The sequence below is a fragment of the Gadus morhua genome, unplaced genomic scaffold, assembly GCF_902167405.1.
Source record: "Gadus morhua unplaced genomic scaffold, gadMor3.0, whole genome shotgun sequence".
NCBI lineage: Eukaryota > Metazoa > Chordata > Actinopteri > Gadiformes > Gadidae > Gadus > Gadus morhua.
In genome coordinates this window covers 28,012-39,477 of record NW_021964014.1, presented here as the reverse complement: position 1 = coordinate 39,477, position 11,466 = coordinate 28,012, and positions in this window count along the sequence as shown.

Below are 11,466 nucleotides of genomic sequence, written 5' to 3'. Positions count from 1 at the left end.
ATGGTTGCTGGCAGTGACAAGTATATCACACAATTAAACGAGGATAAACGCTACGTATTTTTGTTGATTTATTTCGTATTGATAAAAGTTGGTTAATAGTTGGCAGATATATTGAAGTGAATATTTCACGGAGGGGCGGCGCCCTAGCACCCTCTATTGACCCAGCGCCACTGGCTCCGAAACAGATCTGGATCCATGGCCAAAAAAGACTTGTATCCCCCCCCCCCCCTTTCAATAAATACTATGGCAGAATAAAGAATAAATTCATGCATTATCATTCAACTTGAACATGTGTTTTTACAGTATAGCGTGGTGGAGGGGTGACGTATGTTGGCCAACCCGGAAGTGAGCGTCGCCCTGGGTTCCCTTGACAACAAGCCAACGGGTTTTTTCCATTGGATTTTGGATTATTACAGAATATTTTTAATAAAAGCTACATGGTCTAAATATTCGAGGCTAACTAGATAATTGTATATTTATATATATAATATATATATATATTATATATATATATATTAATCTTAAATTAATTCAATTTTAAACCAATGCATTTCAATGGGGAGAAGGGCTGCGCAGTGCACGCTCTCGCCCCCCATATCGTTTTATTTCCCAGTTTAGACTTGTAATTAATATGTTTCTTTTGTGTTCAACGTGACTCCTTTAATGTTTTTTATCACTGTCAGGTGGCTAGTAGGTCTAGGCTATAACGTCACTCTCATAATGTATGTTATCACAGCCAAAAGCTGTGTGCGCCTCCAGACGATATTATGAATCTAAATAAATAAAATAAATAGTAATAGCATATCGAAATAGTATTTGTGAGGGGGGGAGAGGGAGAGGGAGACAGGAGGGAGAGGGAGACGGGGGGAGGGAGAGAGAGAGAGAGAGAGAGAGAGAGAGAGAGAGAGAGAGAGAGAGAGACGGGAAGAGAGAGACGGGAAGAGAGAGAGAGACGGGAAGAGAGAGAGAGAGAGAAAGAGAGAGAGAGAGAGAGAGAGAGAGAGAGAGAGACGGGGGGAGAGAGAGACAGAGAGAGAGAGGGACGGGGAAAGAGAGAGAGAGAGAGAGAGAGAGAGAGAGAGAGAGAGAGAGAGAGAGAGAGAGAGAGAGAGAGAGAGAGAGAGAGAGAGAGAGAGAGTGTGTCCGGCTGTCTGTCTGTGGTTTCTTTCTACAACCGACACAGACACTGAGGCACCCCCCCCCCAACCAAAACCCAGGGAGGAGGTCCCAGAATAAAATCTGAATAAAATGTATTTTATTTTTTTGAAAAATAATACATTTGCATTTCACCAAGTCAATTGCAGTCTCAAAAAAAGAAACAATGTAAACACGGGTGCTGTGTGAGATGATTAAACAACCTATCCTACAAATGTTTCCATAACATATGGAAGCATTATTCACTAATAAAACGAGAAATCATCGGCTAAACACACGAGAACATTCAGTTGGATCCACTGAGTTGTTTATTACAATTATGCTTCATTAACAAAAAGTTAATTTTCCCTTACATGTACACAATAAACACGAGGACTAAAACAATAGAAGCAGCAGACTTTACAAATCATCAACAGGTGAGCAAGTATCTTTAATAACTGAACATGTTCTGCGGCCGCTTGCTTCCCAACAGAAAACAAAAAATCAAGATTCAGTTTAAAGTCATTTACAACATGCAACATTATCCCATATACATCTTGGTTATTATGAATAAAACATAACATCTGCTTTAAATCAGGTCGCAAATCAGGATTATGACAAAAATGATGATATAAGAGCCCTTAAGACTTAAACTGGTGAAGTCTGAAAATATATAAAGATTGACCATCAATAGGTATTTTATGTACATTTCAAATAATAAATGTGCTTATCTAACTATGGGAGATCTTAAAAGGGAGGGAGAGAGAGAGAGACTAACTGCCAGAGTGACACTGAGTCGTCTCCACCCTCTACCCTCCAGCCTCCTCCCCTCCCCCCTCCCCCTCCCCCCTCCACCCCCTCCCCCCTCCCTCCACTCCCTCCACCCCTGAGGCACCCCGCAGACCCCCCCCCCCATTTCTCTACAACTGAGGGACCACCGAGACGCCCCCCAGAACCCCGGGAGGCTCCTGCTGCCCCCCGCTCTCTTTCTACAACCGACACAGAGACGCTGAGGACCTCCCTGATTGGTGCAGCCTCGCCCCTCCGTTCAACCTCCACCCTACCCCCAACCCTGGGAGGAGGTCCTCCTGGGTGAAGGAGGAAAAGAAGGTGTGGAGGTGTGTCAGTGTGTCTGAGGACCCTCCTCCACCTGGGGACACTCTGTAGAAGGACAGAGAGCCAGCAGGCCGGTCCAGATACACTCCTACTCTGGTGGAGCCAGCGGGGCGGAGAGGGAGGGCTGTGTCTCTACCGTTGTACCCGGCAGAGTAACCACCATTATCACAATAAAGACTCCAGGACTTGTTGTTCCCTCCAAGACTGCTGCCTGCTCCTCTTCTTCTGATTCCTCTGTATGTCACTCCTATATAAACCTGTCCTTCGCTTTCTACCTCCCAGTAACAGCGGCCAGTCAGAGCCTCTCTACCCAACACCTGGGAATGGGAGTCAAATCTGTCTGGGTGATCCGGATACGACTTGACCTTTTCAACCCACGTCACCTTCCTGTTGTCCTCAGACAGAGAGAGCTCTCTGTGGGCCGTGTTGGGGTCTAGGGTGAGGTCACAGGCATCTGAGGGAGAACCAGACATGATGAGCTGCTGAACACACAGAAATACACTTACGTCATCATTCATTATGTAATGTAACGTAAAAATTGTTTACATTTATTTGTAAAGCACATAAGTAACTAGAAATGCATTTCCTGCAGAAAATGCGGTGAGTTCTGTAGTGCAAAGTGAGGTTGGAAACATTTTTTAATAAAGCCACACAGATTATGACGTAAAGAAACGTTAAATGGCTTGAATCAAAAGGGATTTGAACAAAAGTTCAACCGTCTAAATGGAGTAAACAATGTACACATGCACACTATTTAAGTAAAAGTAAATGGTTAGAAACAAATAAAGTATAAAATGAATTGAACTGAAGAATCTGAAAGTATGTATTGCCCTGCACTGCTGGGGTGTGTGTGTGTGTGTGTGTGTGTGTGTGTGTGTGTGTGTGTGTGTGTGTGTGTGTGTGTGTGTGTGTGTGTGTGTGTGTGTGTTTAAGAGAATAGCGAGCCGGTGTGTGATTAAAAGTATCTCAATAGAGAGGAGAAAAACAGCCCAATCCGGCAACACTGCCTGTGAGACCAACTGAAAACGAAGCCGGTATGAAACTAAAACTGTGATTCTGGATAAAGTTTAAATAATATCGAAATTACGTTTGGATATTATGTGGAAGTGTATAGATTTGTTAAATGGTTTGAACGAAGATAAACGGTGAAAATTGATTTAGTTAACGCCTTAAACAGACAGCTCTGCCGTCCTCCCATTGACTCCCAAGTAAAAAATAGATAATATTTTTAAAAGTAGAATATCTTAAAAAGTATAAAATTATTAAAAAATCTGAAAAGATGCGCGGGCTATTCTGTATGTTTTAAAATGTGAATGGAGTCTCTAGGTGAAAAATGTAGGAAGGAGATAGGTCCCGAAGTTTGTAGAGAATAAGAAAGAAAGAAAGAATAAAACTTATGAAGAACAATAGTTGAGCGCTGCATGCAGAACTCATCTGATGAACGGGCTCATTTGTGTGTAGTTCTTTTTCACATGCGGATCAGTTCAGACTATGAACCGCTTACACTGGAAATTATATTGGTAACACTTAAAAACATAATGTGAACAGCCAAACAAAAATCCTGAGCCATAAAGGTTTGGCGTCAGCATTAGCTTGTAGTGTGAACGAAGTAATTTGATTGGCCAAGAGGCATTCCATGAGTGCTGATTCATAAGGTTAATCTACGTCACGTATTTTAGAACGAACGCCATTTGATCTGGTCCCATACGGCCGCCCTCACCCCTCATCTGAATGAGAGAGAGGGACAGAGACGTCTGGACAGATTTACATTTTAGGCTGCAACCCTTATTTGTTACCCCCAGTTTTTTTTTGTCCGTTATTACCGGCCTCACACTTGCCTTGATTAAATTTCCATGACATATATATATATTTATATATTCATCTAGGTCACAACCCCTCCCCATACAGTGGAAGGACGCAAAAGGGAAGCACTTTATATTATATTTAAAGGTTGGGTATGGGATTTGCGAAACGCCAGCAGATTTTGAAAATACACAACTCAAATGGTCCTACCCCCTCTCCTTCAACGCTGACTCTGACTCCACCCATTCCAAGTACCTGGACGCGCAATCATGCACGAGCGCGAACACAGATGCGCAAGAGCGAGCCAGGCTAGCGTAGGTTTTCGTTAAACAACATGGCAACATTAAAAAAACAACATGGGGATGGTGGCATCTTGTCTGCCATGGAAATTGTCTTCTACTGCTAGGTCCAAATGTGGATTAACTAGTTCCAGTAGCTACCGCAGGATAACAACAAACAGGAGCTTGCTCTGGGTCACGAGCTCTGGGTCACGAGTACTGCACGAAGGGGTCGCGCGCGGGGCGCGGGGGAGGGGGAGTGCAGTACGACCGTTTGATTGACGTACTTACTGTCTAATGCAACTCGGTGACTCTGGAAATAATTGGCTGGAGTTTTTCGAGCCCTGCCCGTTCCACAGATGATTGACTTGTTAAATTTTCATGTCAGTACCTCTAACTCAGTGGCTGTAAGCGGGTTATGATAAGGATTTCAAGTAATTCTGCAAAAATGGCCAAAAAAGCGAATTCCATACCCAACCTTTAATATAGATACTAATTATAATAAATTATAATAAAATATAATTCTATTTTATTATGTTATATCTATTTATATTATTAATTATATTATATTCTGATACAGCTCACCACTTATCTCTTCTCCTTTTCTCTACTGTTACAGAATAATTAATCCAGCCGGGGTTCCTCTTAAGGCTGTTGTCACAGCCCTCTGCACACCGAGCTGCCGGCCTGACTGTGGTTTGTATTTGATTGTGGTCGTAGATGTTGTTGGTGGCTGACCCAGTTTACCACTGAGACCAGCGGATCAGTGGGAGCGGTCGGCAAGACGGCAGCGCAGAGCTACGGGGACGTCAACAGGACTGGGACTTTTTACTCTACCTGTATCCCTCCACTGGACAGGTGTTTCTAATAAAGTTAAATACGTTAAGGATGTAGGCTACCTGCTATAACAGCAGAATGATGGTCGGGATGATCCAGAGTCAGACTAAACAGACACTTACACTTCTTTAGACCAGGTTTCAGCCTCCACACTCCACCGTGCTCCACACTGAGGGAGACAAAGAGAGAGCAGCGTGTGCTCTTTAGAAACAGAAGGATTCACATTCATCAGATACCTTGTCCCTGAGTGGTGAGCTGTCCTCTCCATACCTGAGAGTGTCCAGTCTCCAGCGTGGATCCTCCAGTCCAGCAGAGAGCAGCGCAGCTCCAGAGTCTCCTGGGTGATTGTAGCTCAGGTACAGCTCTCTCAGATGGGAGGGGTTGGAGCTCAGAGCTGAGGCCAGAGAAGCACAGCCTTCCTGTGTGACCAGGCAGCCAGACAAGCTACACACACACACACACACACACACACACACACACACACACACACACACACACACACACACACACACACACACACACACACACACACACACACAATGAGAGGTCCTGAGAGGAGAACAGAGTCCTGATTGACAGGCCATCTAGTCATATCAGTAGCTGAAAATGGAACATGCTTGTCCTCCGATCATATGTAAAGGGCAGGACGGACAAAACTGTATAGTAGCTTCCCAATGATATGACGGTTAGCAGAGGAATTCAGGCTGACTAGCTGTTTAGTTGGCTCCCGCACTTTCAGGATACACTTCATCCCTTGTACCGGGTGTTATGCTACGGCAATCAGCTGAAATCTAAATACTGTGATTTCACCATATTCTCAAAATGGTTAAGGAAACCTCTGCCTATACCTCTCAACATGGCACACAGGTAGAAACAGCCCTTGTAAAATGTCCCCATTTCCTACAAATTACAATGAAATAAACTCTTATATTCCACCTCTAGAACCTTCAACTCTTTGCAGGTTGAGTCAAACTGACCAGAGAGTTTCCAGTGTACAGTGTGGACTCCCCAGTCCAGCAGAGAGCAGCTTCACTCCTGAATCCTTCAGATCATTGGTACTCAGGTCCAGCTCCGTCAGACGAGAGGAGTTGGAGCTGAGAACTGAGGCCAGAGCTTCACAGCATTCCTCTGACAGCTGACAGCCAATCAGACTTCACACACAATAAACAGAACATGTTAGGGACTTCGGTTAAATGTTTTATTACATTTTAAACCTTGGTCTTTTTGCATTTTTATTAATGATAATGACTGTGATTTTTAAATTATCATGAGGTAGATTTCAAATGCATGAACATATATGAAACAACACTTATCACTAAAGTTCCCAAAAACACAGTTTTAATAAGGCACTGTTATTTAACGTTACTAAACAACTCCAAAGTCAATATTGAGTACACTAAGAATGCAATTGAACACACGCCTTATCCTATCATTTAAATGTCTCTTGGCATGAAAATCTCACTTCATGAGGTTTTCTAACATTAATATGAGTTTCCCTACCCTGCCTACAGTCCCCCAGTGGCTAAAACTGGCGATCGGTGTAAAACAAGCCCTAGGTATTGTTGGGCAAAATAACCTGCTGAGTACATCACATGTACATTAGAAATATAGCTAACTCCTACCCTAGCTTAATGAGCACATCACATGGCAGTCACCTTACAATATAGTCAACTTTTAACACATAACACATACATGAGAATATAGTCAGGTCAAGGCCGGAGCCGAAGGCCCCATTTCCCAGGCTGGCAGATGGTGGACACTCAGACAATGCACCAGTCATCCTCAAGAACGGGAGAGCCACATTCATTTATCACAACAGGAGACACTTTGAAGCTCTCCCCCGTTACCTGCCCATACCAAGAGCCTGAGAGCCACATTAAATTATCACACACAAGACAGTTCGGGGGGCACTCCCCGGTTTAATTTACCACACAGGAGACATTTTGAGAGCTCTTCCCCGTTAGGAGGAACCAAGAGATACCCCTGCCCACACCAGGGCCTGAGAAGCCACATTTCGGGGGGGCACTCCCCGGTTTAATTTATCACACCGGAGACACGAGGAGCTCTCCCCCGTTAGGAGGCATACACAGCAGGGCCTGGGAGCCAAGGCCAAGCAAAAACACACAGAACCACACACACCTCAAACGCACACACCTCATCGAGAGGAGGATACAGCATAAAACTGTATCACACAGGGACTCTTCACCTTCTTCTGAAGCAGACCTTCCACGGAGGCGAAGCTCCGGACGAACCATCAGCGCTGATTAGGGACTTAGACATATTCGATTTCTCACGCTTATGACTCTGTATAACCGTTGCCACTTTACTTAATAAATCCAAGGTCCTCGTGCCGACAGACTTTATTACCTCTCCGTCTCATTTTATCTGGTCCAGTAACTAGACAGACCGTTTTTCCCTTCAGTATCCTGCTCGCCTTTGAAAAAATGGAAAGTGCGCTGATTTGGAATGTGGCCCGATAAGTCGTCATAAGGGGCCAAGCTCCTCCCCTTTCTCTGCCCAGAGAATTTGGCCCGCCAATGAGAAAATGAGCTACGACCGTGTGAGCGCCACAGGTGTGTGTGTGTGTGTGATTACGCACAGTGTAGTGTTTGCGACCTGACACCAACCCCCTACTATAGATTTGGCTAAACAGGTGAAGCGCCCCTACACCCAGGTAAGTAGCCCAATAAATTATAAATAAAATAGAAAATGTCTGTGCTTTACCTATGATGTCCACTCAACATGAAAAACAGTTTATATTTCAGAGAAATATTTCAAAAGAAGCTTGCCAGTGTTCAATACAGTATACATACATTTGTTCCAATCATCATTAAAGATGAACTGAACTGAACTAACGTATTAGTTATGACCATTATAAAAAAATGACAATAAAAAAATATTACAAAAAAAATATATAGCTTTTTTAGCAACTAAAGAAAATAAGTCTTTTAGTATTAGAGCGCCGATGACGTCACTGACATGGTAGGACTAGGTCGTTGCTGCAGACACGCAAACGTCTTCTACACTCCACGGCGGAAAATAGTGATTTTAATATGGCTGGTTACGCGTTTGAGCCTGTGAGGGACATGCCTGTAGTGTCCGACTGCCACCCGGTGGAGAGGGATACATTTCAGGCTCCAGCTCCACCTTCGGATCGTGTGGGTGTGATGTGCGTGTGGGTGTGGGTGCTGCCGGAGCGTGGACACTGCCATTGAATCTGTCTGCTGCCGAGAGGTCCCGGTCAACCTTGACCATCTAATGGTGGGATTAGGTTGCATAACCATGCATAGGGCATTTCGGATGCTGCGACGAGAGAGAGGTTTTGGAAGTGGCCATGCTCTCTAAGGGACGTCCGAGCGGAGACACTGGAGCAACCCATAAATAGCAACCAAGTAACAAGGCGAAAACGATCTTTCTCCCTCCGTTTTCCTTTGATACGTTTCAGGAATATCCCGATAAAAGAGGGACTCATTGCGGAAACGCAACGAGCTGTACAAGCACTGTAGTACCTACATATTCAAGGCGCTGGTTCTCCACAAAAAACCGCATCAAGCCTACGCACATCCAGCCTGCCCGCTGTGGTTTAATCAGCAGCTTAGAAACATAGATCTTTGATATCGTCGGAGTAATAGTTTATACACTTTATGGTCGGAGTGCTAGCTTGTGAAGATTGACATGACAGGGGCATGGGCGGAGTTTCTGGGGGGTCAGGGGGGCTGAAACATGTAATGACATGTAATGACATGTTTCAGCCTGGTAATGACATGTTTCAGCCTGGTGGCTGAAACATGTAATGACATGACGTCAAGGAAATGGCAAAATATAAATGTTAAAAATGTATACGTACTGATATTTTAAGGTTTTGATTAAAATACCTGGTATTAGTATGAAATGAATATGAATCCTAGCACATTTTTGTAATATATTTATTTTTCAGTAATCGTGTGACATAGTGACGTTGACTACTGTTTCCGTCCGCTACTTGGTTTCCCGCTCTCAGTATCAATCTCGCTAGCCAGTATGTAATAGCATAACAATTACAGTTGTAGCCTGATGTAAGTATTGCAAACTGCAAATAAAGGAGGACAAACACTTGTTCGATTAGGATAACCTAGTGAACCGTTTACGCAGGATGCAAAAAAAGACGCTTTCTTCTGCACTAGGTAAGACTATTTTCTTTAAATTAATACTCCTAGCAACCACGTTGTAATGTAACAACTGGTGTTGAACCTCATCTAAACTTGTGCCATCATGCGAAATGCGCTTTGTGTGTGTGTGTGTGTGTGTGTGTGTGTGTGTGTGTGTGTGTGTGTGTGTGTGTGTGTGCGTGCGAACATGAGTGAGAACATGTTCGTGTGAAAAAAATTGTTTTGCCCCCCCTGATGCAAAAGTGAAACTCCGCCTAAGGACAGGGGCTGATTTACATCGGAGGGTTAGTCAGTTTAAAGGCTGCCAGTCATGTATTAGGGCTGGTTTCCCATTCAAAGGTAGCCTGTGGAAATGTACGATTACCCCAGCTGCCTTGGCCCTATATAATAATGTATTACTGCAGCCAGGGGCAATGCAATAAGATGATCTTCCTGTAGACCTGGTTGTTTGCTTTTCCATAGCCATTTTAGTGAGCCTCAGAGCCTGACTCATTACCTGCTACAGAGTAGGAGTTTGTTACTATGCCAGTGTTTTAGCAACATGGCGGCGCCCTGTAACACTTTCACATTACAATTTAATCCCTTTCAGCAAGTTCAGCCATTCTTAGTTATTGTACCAATGAGAAGGCAGACAATACATATTTTATATCAGATAACTTTAAATTTCTGTTCAGTTCATCTTTAACATTTCAACCGTTCAAATCATAATCACAATCTAATTATATATCTATATTATAACACTTAACAATCGGGCAAGAAAGACACTGTTTCTTCACTCCTGTACAGTTATTCGTGTGAACCAGCGCCGCTACTGTACAATTCAGTTCAATGGGTGGCTGTTGTGTTGGTGGTGTGTTATATGTGGGCATATGTGCGGAATGCACAGCGGTGCAATGTCCCTTCCAGTGCAGTGCGCGTGTGTGTGCGTGGTCGTGTGCGTGTGTGTGTGTGTGCGGGCGCACCGGCGCACCGTTGGTTTGTTCAGTCACAGTTCTGTTCGGACTGCGCGCGATGTGTGCTTCTTCTGTTTCAGTGTAAATGGTTAGGTGTGGGGCAGGGATTACCGATATCGCAGCAGAGATCGCACTTCGGGATGTGCAATGGCTGGCAGGCTAAACTTCTCCTGAAACGTCCCCAGCTTTCGGGCAACTCTGGGCAACCACGTAGGACAGCTTCCTTCCTCGTAATAATGACATGGAGAGCCTCTTTCCCCCGTTGCTTTCACTGACGCCCAGACTCACTCCACAACGAAACGCTCAAAACCGCCGCACCACTCCCAGCGACCGAGTTGAACCGACGTTAAGCCGTACTAGACTTAACTTAGCACTTATAAAACAAAACGGAAAAAAACACAATGCAACCGCCTTTCCTTCGCCTTGCACACGGCCAGGGCCCTTCACTATCTTCCGCTCCCCACTTCCTGCTCGTATTCTCTCCCGCCCCTTTCCTTTTCCGTGCCCTTCCTGCGTCTTAAAGGCGCAGTCTATTTGTACCCGTTACATATGATATAGATATCTATGTATCATATGATATTTTTTAGATAGAGAGCTCCAGGACTCTCGCCGGAGCACCCGGAGTGTTCTAGAACATTTACAGAACACGGCCAAAAGCTGTGTGTGCCTCGCCATTGGATACATCCACTGTAAACAGAGCGCATGGTACCGTGGCTGCAAGCTGCTCAGGGCAACACCCCCACCCACCTCCTTGACCCGCCTCTCTCCTCCTCATTTGCATTAAAGCTAGAGACATCGAAACGGCACATTTTGGGAAAGCTCAATGTGTGACTGGCTCGTAGTGGCTGTAATTCTGCACCACGGCTGAATTCAGGGAACGTCTTCAAATATTGTGTTTTTGGCCCACTAATATCTATATTAAAGCATCCATAAAAAAGCATGCCATGGGGCCTTTAAAAACTCAAAAAATGTGATGGGCACCTTTTACTGTCATGCTAACCAAAATACAAATATGTGGAGTCATTGTTATAAGAATAAGATATTTATGTGTTTGAACTTTACGGATGCAAATATGTTAAGCGTCTTCTGAAATGGAACTTTGAGTAGAACTAACCAGAGAGTTTCCAGTGTACAGTCTGGACTCCCCAGTCCAGCAGAGAGCAGCTTCACTCCTGAATCCTTCAGCCAATTGATACT